The sequence below is a fragment of the Dermacentor albipictus genome, chromosome 6 (genome assembly GCF_038994185.2).
Source record: "Dermacentor albipictus isolate Rhodes 1998 colony chromosome 6, USDA_Dalb.pri_finalv2, whole genome shotgun sequence".
In the NCBI taxonomy this organism is placed as follows: Eukaryota; Metazoa; Arthropoda; class Arachnida; order Ixodida; family Ixodidae; genus Dermacentor; species Dermacentor albipictus.
Genome location: NC_091826.1, coordinates 95,869,230 through 95,888,299, shown reverse-complemented (window position 1 = coordinate 95,888,299; position 19,070 = coordinate 95,869,230).

Genomic DNA, 19,070 nt, shown 5'->3' with positions numbered 1-19,070 from the left:
TAGAAGCGGCAACGCTTATGCAGGCTGTAACACTTTGTACGAATTGAAGTGAGTGATATATATACATATATATATATATCTGTCTGTGTATCTATCTCTGTATATATATATATATATATATATATATATATATATATATATATTTGCCTGTGTGTGTGTTAGGAGAAACTCACTCTTCTGGAGCGCTGTTGGCTTTTGATAGAGCGACATTGCTGGTGCTGCTGCGAGAATCATTCCCTTGCCCTGTATTATATGTATCTATATATTACAAGGCAAGGGAATGACTGGCCGTAACAGGAGCCGTAGCGTTTACTCAGAAACGATCAGTGAACCAGAAGAGCGAGCTCCGCTCCAGGCGGGCACATGAGAATTTGGCGGCAGTGCCCGTCCTTCGTCTTCAGTTCTGGGGATGCACGACTGTGTCTGCGCTATTGCGCGGGCGTATTCACCTGATCTGCCATTCCTACGACTCACCCCTTCCCAAACCGAAGTGGTCATCATCGGTGACGTGCCACTCGCGATGGTTTGCGGTGAGGGCGGAGCGCTCACATTCACGACGCGGGGACTTTTCGGGTGTCGATGGCGGGAAGCGTGTCTCTTCTCCCTATAGACTGCAACGACTACGCACATGCTTCGTTTCGTCTGTCGACACCGTTGTGACTACGACTTCCGCTCAGGCACGGTGCCTTGATTGTGTTGTTCATAAACGAGGTTGTGGCCAAGTACTGCACCGGGTGGCCAATCCTGCTCTGGTGAGGGAGTGCGTTAGCGGTTCTGGTCACCGGGATCAGGCCACACTCCAGGCCTGTTTATGCAATTTTATCAACACGCGGATTTTTTTTTTAAAATCCGGTGGAAAATTGCTGGCACCGGGATTCGAACCACGGACCTCTTGCACGCGAGGCGGGTGTTCTACCTCTACGCCACCGCTGCATCCGGACAGGCCGCCATTGGAATATGAACCTGGCAACGTTTAACGCTAGAACGTTATCTAGTGAAACGAGTCTAGCAGTGCTATTGGAGGAATTAGAGGGCAGTAAATGGGATATAATAGGGCTCAGTGAAGTTAGGAGGCCAAAAGAAGCATATACAGTGCTAAAAAGCGGGCACGTCCTGTGCTACCGGGGCTTAGCACAGAGAAGGGAACTAGGCGTCGGATTCCTGATTAATAAGAATATAGCTGGTAACATACAGGAATTCTATAGCATTAACGAGAGGGTGGCAGGTCTTGTTGTGAAACTTATTAAGAGGTACAAAATGAAGATTGTACAGGTCTACGCACCTATATCCAGTCATGATGACCAGGAAGTCGAAAGCTTCTATGAAGACGTGGAATCGGCGATGGGTAGAGTGAAAACTAAATACACAATACTAATGGGTGACTTTAATGCCATGGTATGCAAAAAGCAGGCTGGAGACAAGGCAGTGGGGGAATATGGCATAGGCACTAGGAATATCAGGGGGGAGTTATTAGTAGAGTTTGCGGAACACAATAATATGAGGATAATGAATACCTTCTTCCGCAAGCAGGATAGCCGAAAGTGGACGTGGAGGGGCCCGAACGGCGAGACTAGAAATGAAATAGACTTCATACTCTGCGCTAACCCTGGCATCATACAAGATCTCGAATTAAGAACTCGAATTAGCCTAGACCTGAGAAGAAGAAGAAGAACATAAGAAGCCGATCAATGAGTTAGCGGTAAGAGGGAAAATAGAGGAATTCCTGATCAAGCTTCAGAACAGGTATTCGGCTTTAACTCAGGAAGAGGACCTTAGTGTTGAAGGAATGAACGACAATCTCGTGGACATCATTAAGGAGTGTGCAATGGAAGTCGGTGGTAACTCCGTTAGGCAGGATACCAGTAAACTATCGCAGGAGACGAAAGATCTCATCAAGAAACGCCAATGTATGAAAGCTTCTAACCCTACAGCTAGAATAGAACTGGCAGAACTTTCGAAGTTAATCAACAAGCGTAAGACAGCTGACATAAGGAAGTATAATATGGATAGAATTGAACATGCTCTCAGGAACGGAGGAAGCCTAAAAACAGTGAAGAAGAAACTAGGAATTGGCAAGAATCAGATGTATGCGTTAAGAGACAAAGCCGGCAATATCATTACTAATATGGATGAGATAGTACAGGTGGCTGAGGAGTTCTATAGAGATTTATACAGTACCAGTGCCACCCACGAGAATATTGAAAGAGAAAATAGTCTAGAGGAATTCGAAATCCCACAGGTAACGCCGGAAGAAGTAAAGAAAGCCTTGGGAGATATGCAAAGGGGGAAGGCAGCTGGGGAGTATCAGATAACAGCAGATTTACTGAAGGATGGTGGGCAGATTGTTCTAGAGAAACTGGCCACCCTGTATACGCAATGCCTCATAACGTCGAGCGTACCGGAATCTTGGAAAAACGCTAACATAATCCTAATCCATAAGAAAGGGGACGCCAAAGACTTGAAAAATTATAGACCGATCAGCTTACTGTCCGTTGCCTACAAACTATTTACTAAGGTAATCGCAAATAGAATCAGGAACACCTTAGACTTCTGTCAAGCAAAGGACCAGGCAGGATTCCGTAAAGGCTACTCAACAATAGATCATATTCACACTATCAATCAGGTGATAGAGAAATGTGCGGAATACAACCAACCCTTATATATAGCCTTCATTGATTACGAGAAAGCATTTGATTCTGTCGAAACCTCAGCAGTCATGGAGGCATTACAGAATCAGGGTGTATGCGAGCCAGATGTAAAAATACTGAAAAATATCTATAGCGGCTCCACAGCCACCGTAGTCCTCCATAAAGAAAGCAACAAAATCCCAATAAAGAAAGGCGTCAGGCAGGGAGATACGATCTCTCCAATGCTATTCACAGCGTGTTTACAGGAGGTATTCAGAGACCTGGATTGGGAAGAAATGGAGATAAAATGTAATGGAGAATACCTTAGTAACTTGCGATTCGCTGATGATATTGCCTTGCTTAGTAACTCAGGCGACCAACTGCAATGCATGCTCACTGACCTGGAGAGGCAAAGCAGAAGAGTGGGTCTAAAAATTAATCTGCAGAAAACTAAAGTAACGTTTAAAAGTCTTGGAAGAGAACAGCAGTTTACAATAGGCAGCGAGGCACTGGAAGTCGTAAGGGAATACATCTACTTAGGGCAGGTAGTGACTGCGGATCCGGATCATGAGACAGAAATAATCAGAAGAATAAGAATGGGCTGGGGTGCGTTTGGCAGGCATTCTCAGATCATGAACAGCAGGTTGCCATTATCCCTCAAAAGAAAAGTGTATAATAGCTGTGTCTTACCAGTACTCACCTACGGGGCAGAAACCTGGAGGCTTACGAAAAGGGTTCTACTCAAATTGAGGACGACGCAACGAGCTATGGAAAGAAGAATGATAGGCGTAACGTTAAGGGATAAGAAAAGAGCAGATTGGGTGAGGGAACAAACGCGAGTTAATGACATCTTAGTTGAAATCAAGAAAAAGAAATGGGCATGGGCAGGACATGTAATGAGGAGGGAAGATAACCGATGGTTATTAAGGGTTACGGACAGGATTCCAAGGGAAGGGAAGCGTAGCAGGGGACGGCAGAAAGTTAGGTGGGCGGATGAGATTAAGAAATTTGCAGGGACGGCATGGCCACAATTAGTACATGACCGGGGTTGTTGGAGAAATATGGGAGAGGCCTTTGCCCTGCAGTGGGCATAACCAGGCTGATGATGACGGTGCCTTTGCGCGTGCCGGGAGCAAGTACTTTGTTTTGTTCCTTTCCGGACGCTAAGCCAAAGTGCCATGCCGAGCCGCACTAACAGGAGTCCCAAGTCGAAGTAGATTGGCCGAGCTCTCGCGAGTTGGCCCATTGGTTATCGCGAGAGCGAGTAGCATAACCACCAGGACTTTTCTTAGTGGCTAGTCGCAGCGTTTGTCCGCGTTCTCGCAGCGCCGTGCTATAGGTGCCCCTGTCTGTATTTTCGCTCTCCGTGCGGGAGAGCGAAAGTTTGTGCCGTGTTGGGCACTGCCGGAGAGAACAAACGGATTTCGTCATCCCAGGGGACTATCTTGTTCTCGCGTGAGTTGATCGGTTGCGCTCCCTATGGCCTGAGTTCGCGCGCTGCGGTACTAGAGGTGACGACTGGCGCTGCCCTGTGGCGAGTAAAATTTGATCCCATGGTGGTCGATACTCGTGTGAGGCGTTATTACTCTACACTGGCACCAAACGTGGGGCCAAAGGCTCAATAAGCCTTTCTCTGTGCTTAGCCGAGTTAGTAGGCCTTTCAGAATTGGACTCGCCGTGTTATGACTGCCTACGCCTTGTGACCTTTGTCCTTTGTTAGTGTGAGTAGACGCTGCGTTGCTCCATAACAGTGCCAGTGCCTCCATTGAGCAGGGAACTCCTGCACCCTCACCTGTCACAGTCCTCTGCGAGGACAAAAGGAGGTGCTACATACCACGTCCCATTGGAGCAGTAGCACTGTTTGGTAATGGGACCATAGCCGTCCCTGAACAGGGCACGCGCGCACATTCGTCTGATACGGCTTCCTTTGCAATTCCAGGCAGAGCGAGGTCCTTACGCTCTCGACCGGCTCCCTGTAGAGTTAGCGTAGTGCGGCTGCGAAACGGGGCCTTAGCCCTCCCCGACTTCTGCTTGCTGGCTGCTACTCAAATGAGCAGCCAAAAGCAGTGGCCTGCCGCAGCCGCCTGTGGGGATTACAACACGGCGGTCATAAATTTTGCTCACCTGTCCCCCTCTCGAGTACGTGCAGTGGTGCCTAGAGCCACACTCTTTGAGCACGCACCTGTTTTTTCGACGCTGGTGGTGTGCAGCCAAACAATACAGGAATAACTGCCCCAGGTGGCGGCTGTGAACGTCTGCAGGCACACCCAGCTAGGAGCGTGATTTTCGCTTGAGATGGTGGCGTGCCCGCCGGCATCATTGTTGAGATTGCGCCGCTATGACTCCTGGACATATATTCGATCGCTGTACCCGGAAGGTACAAGAAATTCCAATGAATGTTAGACAATTCAAGAAACTGTTTCACGTTCGCCCTATATGCGCTATGTTTTGTTCAAAGTCGTTCAATGCCACTATATTGTTACGTAGGATGACGCAGACGAAAAGCTATGTACAAATATATTTACAAGGAAAATACGCTGCGCTAGGCCAAGAGGCAACAGCCCGCGCTAGCATCTAAACGTCGTCGTCGTCTTCACACTGCTGGCCTTTCGTGATCGCACATCTTGTGCCGTAGCACTACCCCCGGCTGCAAAAGCGCCGTCCCGGAGCGACTAAAGATCGGACTCGGAAGCAGTGTAGTAGGCCTTGAGCCTACTGACGTGTACGACATCACTAGATGCCACAGGAGAGGACGAGGTTGAGCCCACAGGAGCAATTTCGTAAGTCACAGGCGTCACCTGGCGCAGCACGCGGTAGGGCCCTGTGTATCGCGAAAGAAGTTTCTCTGAAAGTCCGACGTGACGAGAGGGCGACAACAGGAGCACGAGCGCACCAGGTGAAAACTGTACGTCACGATGGCGGGCGTTGTACTGACACTGCTGAGTGGTCTGTGAGGCCGTAAGTCGAGCACGGGCAAGCTGGCGTGCATGGTCGGCGAGGGCGATGGCGTCGCGCGCATACTCGCTTGTTGAGACCGCAGCAGGAGGAAGTGCCGTGTCTAGGGGCAAGGTAGGTTCGCGACCGTACAGGAGATAAAAGGGAGAAAATCCGGCGGTGTCGTGCCGGGAAGAATTGTACGCAAATGTTACGTAAGGAAGGGCAATGTCCCAGTCGTGGTGGTCCTTGGAAACGTACTTGGCCAGCATATCGGTAAGAGTACGGTTTAACCGCTCTGTCAGGCCATTGGTTTGAGGATGGTATGAAGTAGTCAGTTTGTGTTGAATGGAGCAGGAACGCACAATGTCAGCGATAACTTTCGAGAGGAAGTTTCGACTACGGTCAGTAAGCAGCTGTCGCGGGGCGCCATGAAGCAAGATAATGTCACGCAAGAGAAAGTCCGCGACGTCAGTGGCGCAGCTGGTAGGGAGAGCCAGAGTGATAGCGTATCGGGTGGCGTAATCAGTCGCGACGGCTACCCATTTGTTCCCAGAGGATGACGTGGGAAAGGGACCGAGCAGGTCTAATCCAACACGAAAGAACGGTTCCACAGGGACGGTGATTGGCTGGAGATGACCGGCAGGCAGCACCTGAGGTGTCTACCGACGCTGGCAGGGATCACAGGCAGCAACATAGCGTCGAACGGAGCGAGCGAGACCAGGCCAATAGAAGCGGCGGCGGACGCGGTCGTACGTGCGGGTTACCCCAAGATGTCCTGCAGTGGGTGCGTCATGCATCTCAAAGAGCACAGCCTGTCGTAGATGTTTTGGCACGACAAGAAGAAGATCAGGGCCATCAGGGAGAAAGCTCCTTTGGTACAGAATGCCGCCCTGGAGGACATATCGGCGAACGGATGCGTCGGTAGGTGTAGAGCGCAGACGCTCGATGAGTACTCGCAGCGATAGGTCTCGGTACTGCTCATTGGCGATGTTAGCGAAGGCAGGCACAGAGAAAATGCCGTCGGCGGTACTACTGTCGGCGTCGTCAGGCTCGTCTACCGGGTAGCGAGACAGGCAGTCAGCGTCCTTGTGTAGTCGGCCAGATTTGTAGGTGACAGAGAACGAATATTCTTGGAGGCGTAAGGCCGAGCGACCAAGTCTTCCTGAAGGGTCTTTCAATGAGCATAACCAACAAAGGGCGTGATGGTCTGTGACAACGGAAAAGAATCGGCCATATAAGTATGGGCGGAATTTCGCAACCGCCCAAACTAGGGCCAGACACTCACGCTCAGTGATGGAATAGTTGCGCTCCGCGGGTGAGAGGAGCCTGCTGGCGTAAGCGATAACACGGTCGTGGCCACGCTGGCGTTGTGCTAGTACTGCTCCAATCCCGTGACCGCTGGCATCAGTACGGACTTCGGTAGGCCCAGAAGGATCGAAATGGGCCAGAACGGGAGGCGTTGTGAGAATGTCGATTAGATGAGAGAATGCAGAGGCCTCGTTATCGCCCCACTGGAAAGGAGAGTCTTTTTTCAAAAGGTTGGTTAGTGGTCGTGCTATGGCGGCGAAATTCCTCACGAAACGGCGGAAGTACGAACAAAGGCCGATGAAGCTGCGCACATCCTTGACACACGTCGGAACAGGGAAGTGCGTAACAGCATGGATCTTGCCTGGGTCCGGTTGCACTCCGTTCGCGTCAACGAGATGTCCAAGGACGGTAATCTGGCGACGGCCGAATTGGCACTTCGATGCGTTGAGTTGCAGACCGGCTCGCCGAAAAACGTCCAGGACTGCTGAGAGGCGCTCGAGGTGCGTAGCGAACGTTGGGGAGAATACGATAACGTCGTCCAAGTAGCACAAGCACGTGGACCATTTGAAACCGTGAAGAAGGGAGTTCGTCATGCGTTCAAAAGTGGCAGGAGCGTTACATAGGCCGAACGGCATCACCTTGAATTGATAAAGACCGTCGGGTGTCACAAAGGCAGTCTTCTCGCGGTCGAGATCGTCCACGGCAATCTGCCAATAGCCGGAGCGAAGGTCAATAGAGGAGAAATAGCGAGCACCGTAGAGGCAGTCAAGGGCGTCATCAATCCGAGGTAGGGGGTACACGTCCTTTTTGGTAACCCTGTTAAGGTGCCGATAATCCACGCAAAAGCGCTATGAGCCATCCTTCTTTTTTACCAGCATAACCGGTGACGCCCAAGGACTACATGACGGTTCAATAATGTTCTTGGCAAGCATTTTGCGAACTGCGTGAATAACTTGACGCTCAGCTGGTGACACTCGATACGGGCGGCGATGAATAGGAGGGGCGTCGCCGGTATTAATGCGATGTTTGACAGCTGTAGTTTGGGCTAAAGGACGATCGCTAAAGTCAAAAATATCGTGGTAGGAAAACAGAACGCGGTAGAGTTCACGAGCGTGCTCGGAGGGCAAGTCGGGCGCAATCATTTTCCGTAAGTCAGCGATGGAACAATTTGTCGACTGCGATGGTAGAGAAGTATCGGATGAAGTGTCGTCTACTGCAATGGATGCTACTGAGTGATCCTCGAACGAACAAAGCTGGGCCAAAGACATCCCACGTGGCAGCACTTGTGTCGTCAAGCCAAAGTTGACCACTGGCAGGCAGACGCAATTCGCCGTAATAGATAAAACTGTATGGGGTACTGTGATCCCGTGTGTAAGGAGGACGTCTTGCATAGGAGCCGCGATGTAGTGACCGTCGGGGACTGGTGGGGATGACACTAGGTCAACGTAGGTCAGTGCCGAAGGTGGCAAGCGAACGAAGTCGGCGGAACTGAGGCGACTGGGGTTTGGTTCAGTAGGATCCAGAACAGGCAGGTCAAGGCGGAGAGTACTGGCGGAACAATCGATGAGAGCAGAATGTGCGGAGAGGAAGTCTAAGCCGAGGATGATGTCGTGGGGACAGCGGGCGATGACTGTGAATAGCACGATTGTTGAGCGATCGGCGAACGAGACGCGGGCGGTACACATACCAATTACGGGGGCTGTTCCGACATCGGCGACACGGACAACAGGCGTCGTGGCGGGCGTGATAATTTTCTTGAGCCGGTTACGAAGGTCAGCGCTCATTACGGACAAATGCGCCCCAGTGTCTATGAGAGCAGACACGGAAATACCGTCGACGTGCACGTCAAGAAGGTTCAGATGAGTGGGCAAAGTCAGTAGAGGATTTGGCGGCGGAGTGAGCAATGCAGCGTCACCTCGAGGCGCTGCATCGTCTAGTTTTCCAGCTGGGAGCGGCGCCCGAAGGGAGTCGGCGAATAGGAGCGACGGGGCTGGGGAGAGCGAGATTGTCGTCGTTGGGGCGAAGGCGAACGAGAATAGGGGCGGTTCGTTGCAGGAGAATCAGTGGCGGCATTATCGGAGCGTGCGGCATAGGGACGAGAAGGGCCACCGGAGGGGTGAGAGTAGGCAGTATAAGTAGACCGGATCGGGGAACTCCAGCGACTACGACAGTGCCGAGAAATGTGCCCGATTCGATGGCAGTGGAAACAAATAGGCTTGTCGTCAGCAGTGCGCCACTCAGATGGGTTGCGGAAACGTGGTGGGTAAGAAGATGCGGCACGGGGCGAAAGCGAAGAAGCCGGGCGGGTATCAGGGCGATGGGCCGGGCCGGTAGCAGGGTGATGGGCCGAGCACATGGTGTGAAGACCCATGTTTTCAAACTCCTGGCGGACAACTGCCTGGATCAGTGAGACCGTGACTGCAGATGTGTTGGTGGGACTGGAGTCGAAGGCAGCCAGATAGGCGGCCTCGACCTCACCCCGGACGATCCTGGTAACATCGGCAGTGCTGTTGGGACGAGGAGCGTCGGCACAGGAAGATGTCGCTGGGGTGTTGGGCAGACGGGCAAACTGCTGGTCAATACGTCGGCTTTTGGCGAGTTCCAGGCGGCGGCACTCTTTTATAACAGCATCCACCGTGGCTACGTTGTTGCAAACGAGCAAGTTGAAGGCGTCATCGGCAATGCCTTTGAGGATGTGGGAAACCTTGTCTGACTCAGTCATGTGGGTGTCAAATTTGCGGCACAGAGCCAAGACGTCCTGAATGTACGTGACATAGGGCTCTGTTGACGTCTGCACACGGCCGGAAAGCGCCTTCTGCGCGGCAAGTTTTTGACCGTAGGGGTTGCCGAACAAGTCTCGAAGCTGTGTCTTAAGTGAATCCCAACTGGTGAGCTCATCCTCGTGTGTGCGATACCAAACTCGAGGTGTGCCACCGAGGTAAAAGACTACGTTGGCGAGCATAATGGTAGGGTCCTACCGGTTATTGCGGCTGACGTGTTCATAGAGGCTGATCCAGTCATCGACGTCTTCCCCATCGTGGCCCGAGAATACGCCAGGATCACGGGTAGCGGGGAGAGTGATGTAGGTCGTCGAAGGGGCAGCAGGTGTCGGAGCCGGCGGAGTAGGGTTGTCGTCGCCGGGAGCCATGAAGGAAGGCTCGACGTACCGGCCACTGCGAAGCTCCGTGACGAGGTACAGGGAACGTCCACCTCCACCAGATATGTTACGTAGGATGACGCAGACGAAAAGCTATGTACAAATATATTTACAAGGAAAATACGCTGCGCTAGGCCAAGAGGCAACAGCCCGCGCTAGCATCTAAACGTCGTCGTCGTCTTCACACTGCTGGCCTTTCGTGATCGCACATCTTGTGCCGTAACAATATTAGTGATCTTGTACTAAACAGGTCTCTATGTTAGACATAAGTGTCTGAGGCTGTGAGACAACGATCCGAGATCTCTCATGTGACTGCCGTCATTGTAGTGTGGCTATTCAGTGCACTTATTTGCACGTTGTTGGGGGAGAAACCAGTGTCGAGATTGTGCTCAACGCCCTCGCGTTGCCCTCCTACTCGGCTGTCCTGTTTCCTTTCATTCCTTTTACACCCTTTCCGCAGCATATATTAGTTAACTTGTATTTACGCTGGCTAACCTGCCTATCCTCCTATCTTTCTTTCTCCTTCCTCCAAGAGCATGTATCAGCATTATAAAACTCATCTGATGCGAAACGCGCATAGAAGATGACGGATAATCTAGTCTAATCGATTTAGTAAAAGGCAACATGGATAACATGTGTGAGCTGAACGTTTTCAAGTCCAGTCCACATCCAGCTGCGGAGAGTTTGCTTAAGCAGATTTGAGAACTAACTGAAATAGGCTACCCACAACATATGCCGATTTCTGCAGCAGGAAAAATCCTGAAGAAGTCCTGAACTCCTCAACTGGCGCAGGAGATACCTTGCGAAAGAGAAGAAGTACCCGTCATACCTTACATACACCAGATCTCGCATAATTTGAAGATTGCCGAGCAAGCTAACGTGGTGTTCTGCCCCAGGCAAGCTTTCAAGGATCTGGAGAATGACCAAACCCCCCCCCCCCCTTTTTTTTTTGCTAAGGCACCTTAACAAATCACGAAAATAAATACAACGATTTTCAGACGAAAGCCTTTATGAACTTCATTTGTCACGTGGCATAAAGTACGTAGGTCAAACCGAACACTGCATGAATGATAGGCCGAGGCAACACCAAAACAATGTAAGGAATGGGAGACAGGGCCACTTGGCAATCCATTGTAGAGATTTCGAAAGCCAAATTTTCACGCCTGCCAGAAGCCGTGACAAATGGGTTATATTAGTAACTGAGGCCGAAGGGATCATTAAGACCGGCAATGGATGCACGAGTGTTCCATTCAGTCTCATTATCGCAAAAAATACCTGCCATATTGTTGATTCTGCTATGCTAAAAGTGTAGTCGTCACCATTACAAGGCGACTACGTCATTTTCTTTGATATTCATTTGAATAAAAAAAACTTCAATACCTGAAAGTAAATGTGCACAGATGAACTGTGATAGTGCTCATTGCACAAAATAGTGGCGTTCTTTCCTGACTGAACATTGTTGGGGTAAATGAGTTGCATGGTGTGTTTGTTATCTTTTGCATAATCATGCATAACGAGATCATGCAGATCATGCATAACCAACACCACCAGTTTTACATCATAACATAATAAAATTAGCTGGTGGTCATATACTGCAGAAAGCAGCGCATTCTGTTTCACATACTTCACATGTGCACAAATCATAAAAAATGTGCACATGCGAATGTGTCTGACCTTCCAAGTTCTCTTTTTGAAATTTCAGTGGCATTATTATCACAAATGTGCATCCCTACTAAATCTGAATAAAATCAGCGTATACCAAGCGTAAACCAAGTTTTTAGGTCATGACAATAGACGAACACATGTAATGCTCTGAACAAGCAACTAAAGCGAGCAAAATGCGCTCAATTGCGTTTTCCACATTCTACACGAACACATTTCACACATGCTTGACCTCTTCAGTATCAATTCAATGTAGTGGGGCTTGTAGTTTATTTCACACCCGTATTTCTTTACACTAGCAGGTAATAACTAATTAGCCCACGATGTCAACTGCAACTCAGGAGTACTAATTTGTATCCCTTTCACTTATTTGCACTTCGCTGCGTTCGCGTTCATTTACACTCGCCTAAACTGACTCAGTGACTTCGCACCCTTGTGAAATCAGCGGAAATAAGTAGAAGGGCACGTGAATTTGTGCAGTGATAGTACAGCGCAGGCAAGTGCTTCAATGTCATCCACATGCCAGCAATATTGCAAACACTTGCGCCTTTCTGCACCCCACTACAATTTTCTGCCATCAAAATATCACATTTTTCTTCGTGTGCTTCATCATAAGCATATGATCGTTTCGTAGTGCAATTAACAGTCACTCTCGGCCAGTTTGTGGCTTACCGGTGCAATAATCCACTGTATGGTTGCACTGGAGAGCCGGGGGTTCTGCTTTCTTTGGTGGCGTTGTTATTATTATCAATCTCTCCCGCTTCAATCCTGTACAGAATAAATTCAATTAGCTGAGAATAAAAAGAATATCCAGAACATTTAAAATTCGAGAAACAAAAGCTGCTAAAAAGCCTCATTAATGTCCACTTTGTGGCTAGTGGGTACCTCATAGCCGAAAATCAACACTGCATACCAATCACTAGACATAAGCAAAATGCACGACAAACCGATCCATTTTTCTCTGATGCTGCGTTGTGGGAGTTAAGTGGCTATTTTCGCGTTAAAGAAGCTGCGATCTAAATTTGGCTTTGAATTCCTGTGAACTCATTGCACTGAACAGAAAAGCCAGAAACCCACGCAAATCCACACATTACAACGAGGAAAGTGCGTAACACACCAGAAAACCCTTCAAAATAAAGCGGTAGTTTGACAAACTTAACCTGCGAAATACAATGAATTCATTTCGCAAAGTCCGTGATGTGGTTAAAAAAAGGAAGATTTCACGGTTGGAACGCTCCACGCGTTTACTGGTGGCGCGATGAAACGTAAGCCCTAGTGAAAATCCGCACGTGAAATTTCAACGAAAGGACACTTGGCTACGCAAGCAAAAAATATCGCCAGCAGTAATGTAATTTCAGGAAACCGAGAAGGAGCTACGCCTCCAGTTATAGTTCCCAGGCCAAAACTTCAATGCGCGTGTCTTCGTTAATACTACACTAATAGACCTTTAATCGCCGAGATTCGTTATCTACTGGCTCATAATAATGCAATGACAGGAATTAAGCATTTCGTACTATGGTGCGCAAAATCAACCTACCCTTATCAACACTGGTTCCCAGCTGTACAGCAGACACACCCCAGGGCCAGACGCTGCAGCGCACATGGCGGCTCACCGCTGCTTATTGTCGCGCACTGGTCGCTCGCGCACAAATTGTCGAAGGTCCACTAGCTTCTTGCAATTTGCGGCAACATCGGCGGAACTGAACATCATTGAGATCGCCGAGAGCGTAGATCGACGCGACAGGACGCCTTCACAACGCGAACACAGTCGCACACTGTCGCTGGTAACACGAAATGACGATAATTGCCGTCAAAACGAATCGCCTCGCCAGCCGGCTCACGCGATATTGTTGCATCTTCGCGGCCTGAGCAGTCTTTCGTCCTGGTCCGCCATCAAAGCTATACGCGCAGATGCGACGACTTCGTTCTTAGTCTATGCGCTCTCTACTTTTGCCTCTCGCTTTTCTTTTTCCGCTAGCAGCATCTCCCTCATCACTCCTTGGGCCTTTAACATTGTAACGCTCTCTCAACGGTATTGCGCGCTTTTCGGGCGCCAAATTTGCGGGGCTGGATATAAACGTTGCGTTTTAGTCATTGGCTGCATACTGCCATGAGTATCGAATCGGCCGCATTTTGTCATGCATGACCTCGCTTGAAAGAACGCTTATATGTGGTGATCTGTGATGAAACGAGAACGCACCGGTTATTCGGAGGATGCTATGCAGAACATCACTTAGAGTGTACTTTTACCCGCTTCGACCGCCGACCGCTGTCGGAGAAGAATATCCTGGGAACTTGGCCGAAGCACTACTGTGTGCACAAGGTCGCAATATAACAATTGTGCTTATAAAAAGCGACTGCACTGTCTGTACGAATGCTTGCGGCTGTTAGCGCTCATAATTTATCCGAGGGTGCGCACTCAAACAGCCTGTACATTCTTCTTATCTTTTCTGTTATCTCTGTTGAACTTGCGTTTTTTCAAGTTGCTGGCAAAACAGTACTGCCAGCAACGACTGAGTGATGTTGTATCATAATACTTATCGTTGTTTTAATTACCGCGTGCTTTTTGAAAATCTGTGATGTGAAATTATCGATGATGCTATAAATTGTATATCTCATATGCTTGTTCCTTTCCTACATTTCCTCCTCTTTTTGCAAAAGATCATACGCAATTGAAATAAGTTTATTGTGCGCTATGTGTTTGCCATGCTCATTGCTCTTTACATAGGTCCATTATCCGCTACACTTACTAAGTACCTTTTTGCAGTCTATGTAAATGCCTGTGCAACAAATGTCTACAGACCCTACTAACCCACCACTGTAAAAATCCCTGATGGGATTGACAGGATGACAAATTTTTAAAAATATATATTTGTTTCACATTTAATAAGTAGCTTCAGGACCCTCAAAGGGGAAAAATCATCGACGTTAGCATACTCGTAAATGCGAAATTCTAGCGCATTTGTATGCGTGGTTTGTATTGTATACGTGTTTTGATTTGCTGATATACTGAGGCATCGCGCCGATCACCGCACCGACTGGAAGAGCCCAGATGTCCGGCGGTATATATAGCCGAGGCACACAGTTGCCGCTTCTCGTCAACGCACCTTATGCAAGCGCAATCTTTACGGAGAAAGACTTCCAGCAAAAGCAATGAGCGAAGGCGTGCTTTCTGGTTCTTTAGATTTTTCTCCTCCAGGACGGCCGGTGCCTGGTGTGCACGGAGGTGATCACCATGTTGTGGTGCTTCAAAGTGACTTTCTCCACATTTCTCCTAGCGCTCTCTTCGCTCTCGCCGTATTTCACTCCCTGCACTCGCTCTATCATTTTCGTTGTGCTGGTTCGCTAAGTTACGCCTCCGATGCTCAACGCAGTCACGGGCTCCCAATAGCTGCGCTCTAAAGAGATGGTGATGTTGGAGAGGTAGAGAGAGGATAGGGCAGCTTTAAAAATTAAATTATGCGGTTTACGTGCCAAAACCACTTTCCGATTATGAGGCACGCCGTAGTGGAGGACTCTGGAAATTTCGACCACCTGGGGTTCTTTAACATGCACCTAAATCTAAGCACATGGGTGTTTTCGCATTTCGCCCCCATATAAATGCGGCCGCCGCGCCGGGATTCGATCCCGCGACCTCCGTGCCCAGCAGCCCAACACCCTAGCCACTGAGCAACCACGGCAAGTAGGGCAGCTTAGAAAAGGATAATATATAAATATATGTATACATAAAGTTCACGAGGGTAATTGTATTGAAGAAGGGGGACGTTATAACAGGCCTTCCTTTCAAGCACATTATGGTGGGTCAACCTCTCAAGTGCGTTTGCTGGGCGAACGCTTATCGCGCTAGGCGTCTATGCCCTGCTACATATATATATATATATATATATATATATATATATATATATATATATATATATATATATATATATATATATATATATATATATATATATACATATATATATATACGAGAAGAAAGGGGGTTAACCGAGGGACCCGATATTTATTAGTCATATAATGAGAAGCCAACAAACACTGACACCAACTACAACATAGGGGAAATTGCATGTGCTTAATAAATGAAATAAAGTAATGATTAATTAATGGAAATTAAAGTGGATGAAAAAACAACTTGCCGCAGGGGGGAACCGAACCCACAACCTTCGCATGTAGCGTGCGATGCTCTACCAATTGAGCTACCGCGGCGGCGTTTCCCCATCCACCTTCTTGGGTATTTATGTGTACTAGTAGAACCCTGGGAGTGTTAGCCAGCGCCCCCACTCACAGACCTTGGCGGCCGACGTGGAACGTCTTTTTTGCCGCAGGCGTCACGAGAACGTGATCTTTTCGGGTGAAGGCAACTGGTCAATAAACCCACATATGCTACATGAAGGCATCAATGTTGCCGGATTCGAGACCCTCGTTATGTAATAGACGAGAAGAATTTGGCAGCAGCAGTGGCGGCGAACGGACACTCGTCTAATCGAGGATTTTCTACTGGCGTTAGAGTGCGCAGTCGTCGCATCTTGTTGAAGTTATCAGCTGCCCGGAACTCCACTACACCGCACACTGCACGTGTGCAGATTGGATTTCGAGCACAAGGCCCACCCCACCAACTGATCCTGCTGCCGGTATCTGCTCACCGCAGATAGCCACGTCACGACAACGGAAGTGAAAGGCGCCACCGTCGTCTACACATACGGGCGTCACTGCAATGACCTCCTCAATTGGCAGCAGCAGTGGCGGCGAACGGACACTCGTCTAATCGAGGATTTTCTACTGTCGTTACAGTGCGCAGTCGTCGCATCGTGTTGAAGTTATCAGCTGCCCGGAACTCCACTACACCGCACACTGCTCGTGTGCAGATTGGATTTCGAGCCCAACAAGGCCCGCCCCACCTACTGATCCTGCTGCCGGTATCTGCTCACCGCAGATAGCCACGTCACGACAACGGAAGTGAAAGGCGCCACCGTCGTCTACACATACGGGCGTCACTGCAATGACCTCCTCATTTGGCAGTAGCAGTGGCGGCGAACGGACACTCGTCTAATCGAGGATTTTCTACTGTCGTTACAATGCGCAGTCGTCGCATCGTGTTGAAGTTATCAGCTGCCCGGAACTCCACTACACCGCACACTGCTCGTGTGCAGATTGGATTTCGAGCACAACAAGGCCCGCCCCACCTACTTATCCTGCTGCCGGTATCTGCTCACCGCAGATAGCCACGTCACGACAACGGAAGTGAAAGGCGCCAACGTCGTCTACAAATACGGGCGTCACTGCAATGACCTCCTCATTTGGAAACAGCAGTGGCGGCGAACGGACACTCGTCTCATCGAGGATTTTGTACTGTCGTTACAGTGCGCAGTCGTCGCATCGTGTTGAAGTTATCAGCTGCCCGGAACTCCACTACACCGGACACTGCACGTGTGCAGATTGGATTTCGAGAAAAACAAGGCCCGCCCCACCAACTGATCCTGCTGCCGGTATCTGCTCACCACAGATAGCCACGTCACGACAATGGAAGTGAAAGGCGCCACCGTCGTCTACAAATACGGACGTCACTGCAATGACCTCCTCATTTGGCAGCAGCAGTGGCGGCGAACGGACACTTGTCTAATCGAGGATTTTCTACTGTCGTTACAGTGCGCAGTCGTCGCATCGTGTTGAAGTTATCAGCTGCCCGGAACTCCACTACACCGCACACTGCTCGTGTGCAGATTGGATTTCGAGCACAACAAGGCCCGCCCCACCTACTGATCCTGCTGCCGGTATCTGCTCACCGCAGATAGCCACGTCACGACAACGGAAGTGAAAGGCGCCAACGTCGTCTACACATACGGGCGTCACTGCAATGACCTCCTCATTTGGCAGCAGCAGTGGTGGCGAACGGACACTCGTCTAATCGAGGATTTTCTACAGCCGTTACAGCGCGCAGTCGTCGCATCGTGTTGAAGTTATCAGCTGCCCGGAACTCCACTACACCGCACACTGCTCGTGTGCAGATTGGATTTCGAGCACAACAAGGCCCGCCCCACCTACTGATCCTGCTGCCGGTATCTGCTCACCGCAGATAGCCACGTCACGACAACGGAAGTGAAAGGCGCCAACGTCGTCTACAAATACGGGCGTCACTGCAATGACCTCCTCATTTGGAAACAGCAGTGGCGGCGAACGGACACTCGTCTAATCGAGGATTTTCTACTGTCGTTACAGTGCGCAGTCGTCGCATCGTGTTGAAGTTATCAGCTGCCCGGAACTCCACTACACCGCACACTGCACGTGTGCAGATTGGATTTCGAGCACAACAAGGCCCGCCCCACCTACTGATCCTGCTGCCGGTATCTGCTCACCACAGATAGCCACGTCAGGACAACGGAAGTGAAAGGCGCCACCGTCGTCTACAAATACGGGCGTCACTGCAATGACCTCCTCATTTGGCAGCAGCAGTGGCGGCGAACGGACACTTGTCTAATCGAGGATTTTCTACTGTCGTTACAGTGCGCAGTCGTCGCATCGTGTTGAAGTTATCAGCTGCCCGGAACTCCACTACACCGCACACTGCTCGTGTGCAGATTGGATTTCGAGCACAACAAGGCCCGCCCCACCTACTGATCCTGCTGCCGGTATCTGCTCACCGCAGATAGCCACGTCACGACAACGGAAGTGAAAGGCGCCAACGTCGTCTGCACATACGGGCGTCACTGCAATGACCTCCTCATTTGGCAGCAGCAGTGGTGGCGAACGGACACTCGTCTAATCGAGGATTTTCTACAGCCGTTACAGCGCGCAGTCGTCGCATCGTGTTGAAGTTATCAGCTGCCCGGAACTCCACTACACCGCACACTGCTCGTGTGCAGATTGGATTTCGAGCACAACAAGGCCCGCCCCACCTACTGATCCTGCTGCCGGTATCTACTCACCGCAGATAGCCACGTCACGACAACGGAAGTGAAAGGCGCCAACGTCGTCTACAAATACGGGCGTCACTGCAATGACCTCCTCATTTGGAAACAGCAGTGGCGGCGAACGGACACTCGTCTAATCGAGGATTTTCTACTGTCGTTACAGTGCGCAGTCGTCGCATCGTGTTGAAGTTATCAGCTGCCCGGAACTCCACTACACCGCACACTGCACGTGTGCAGATTGGATTTCGAGCACAACAAGGCCCGCCCCACCTACTGATCCTGCTGCCGGTATCTGCTCACCACAGATAGCCACGTCAGGACAACGGAAGTGAAAGGCGCCACCGTCGTCTACAAATACGGGCGTCACTGCAATGACCTCCTCATTTGGCAGCAGCAGTGGCGGCGAACGGACACTTGTCTAATCGAGGATTTTCTACTGTCGTTACAGTGCGCAGTCGTCGCATCGTGTTG